The following is a 1,871-nucleotide window of genomic DNA, read 5'->3' as shown; positions in this document are numbered from 1 at the left end:
ATCTGAAAACGAAGTAGCAACCGATCTCATGCGTACTCCTAGCTAGTCTCCTACCTGCTCGTGTTTGGACCAAAGACTACCTACTTAAAAAGGTAGCTGCAACCCATCTTCAAAAGAGAAGTTTTCTCGAAAGAGATCTTCAAATGATAGCTGCAGTGGTTACTGGGAAGTAAAGTTATACTAACAGTCCTGAGCAACCATTTGCTCCACATAGAAAGGGCAAGGCGCTTCACGATCACGCAGCTATAGGTAATCAAACAATTCAGTTGAAACATAGATATTTCGTGTGGTCGAGAAATCTTTTTGCAATTTGATTCTTCTTCGATGATACCGTCTGAGCAATTAATTCTCTTTGAGATGGAAAAATAAAAGAATTTTTTTGAACTGACGGAAAATTGTAAGAGGCTTCGACAGTGAAATAAACAATAATCTAAATAGAGTCCATGAGCACTTAAGCTCCCTAAATCATAAAGAGCTGACGTTCTTTATTTTGTTGCCCTGCGCTTACTGTTTTCATTGGCCTCGTCGTCTAGCGTGGCATCGGAGTAAGACCGTTCGGAGAGGTTAGTCTGTACGCGCGTACGATTTTAGCGAAGGAAATGTCACCATCAGCTTTGTTCATGTCTGCGAAAAGTAGCGGTGGGTAGTGGTCTAGCATGGAGTTCGGTAGGACAACATGCAAACAAACAAGCATGCATGAACGTCTTTTTACTAATTGATTTTGGAAATTCAAAACATTTTTAAGCTCAAATCGTCTACCCGATTCATAATCCGTTTTCATCATTGGCTTCGTATCGACGAGTGCTTCAAATCTAGATCTTACTTCGGTAGGTTTTGATAAAAAAAAATCCGGTCTCTTTGTTACCAAGGGATAGTGCACGAGTTGCCATCTACCAAAAAGAATTTGCCATGTGTCAACTCTGTTGATAAACACTGGTAAACTCATATATTACAGGATGGTAACTTCAGCTCACAAGTTACCACCCTATTTTATTAGGTTGTCAAATGGTAACTGTTAAAAAAAAGGTGACAACTTCATATATTATTGGATGGCAACTTTAACTCACAAGTTATCATCCTGTTTAGTATGACGATTCATATGACAACTTATTACTCGGGAGGTTGGTAATTTCATCTATCATTGGGTGGTAACTTTGAAACATAAAAAACATTATTGAAACATTCCAATGCAAGATCTAGTTTTGAAGGTCTTATGGATACACGGTTTAGAAATTAAAACATTTGAGAGTGTTAAATTTTGACAAAAGTATATGCATGCATGCACATATATCAGTCTGTTACACACATGAATGTCTTCGTTGCTCACATCGCATGGCTTATCATTAGTGTATTTTCTTTGCGGATTATCGGTAGTGTATTAATCATTCGATGAACTTTTTTCAGTCTCTTTTGTTACCATGAGTTAATACACAATTTACTACAATAATATGTATGAAATTTCCATATGATATTTTATTGCTATTAAAGTGATAGTTTCTTATATCATTGGATGGTAATTTATTACTAATAAGGTGGCAATTCATATATCAATCGAAGTTAATTTTATTACTAACAGAGGGCAATTTCGTATATTACTGAATGGTAATTTTAATGCAAAGTTACCATCATATTTCGTACGAAGTTACAACACGGTAACTTATTGCTAACAGGATGGCAACTTGATATATTCGTGGGTGGTAACTTATAAGGTCGAAAAAAAGTTTTCAAAACATACTAACATGTGATCTAGTTTCAAAGATCTCGTCCAAACAAAGCTAACCGTGAAAACGGATCGTAAATTGAATAGACGGTTTAAGAGTTATAACATTTTGAAATTTACTTTTGCAAAAGTTAGCATGCATGCAGACTCT

This window comes from Brachypodium distachyon, chromosome 1 (assembly GCF_000005505.3).
Source record: "Brachypodium distachyon strain Bd21 chromosome 1, Brachypodium_distachyon_v3.0, whole genome shotgun sequence".
In the NCBI taxonomy this organism is placed as follows: Eukaryota; Viridiplantae; Streptophyta; class Magnoliopsida; order Poales; family Poaceae; genus Brachypodium; species Brachypodium distachyon.
Note: the sequence above shows the minus strand (reverse complement) of the source record.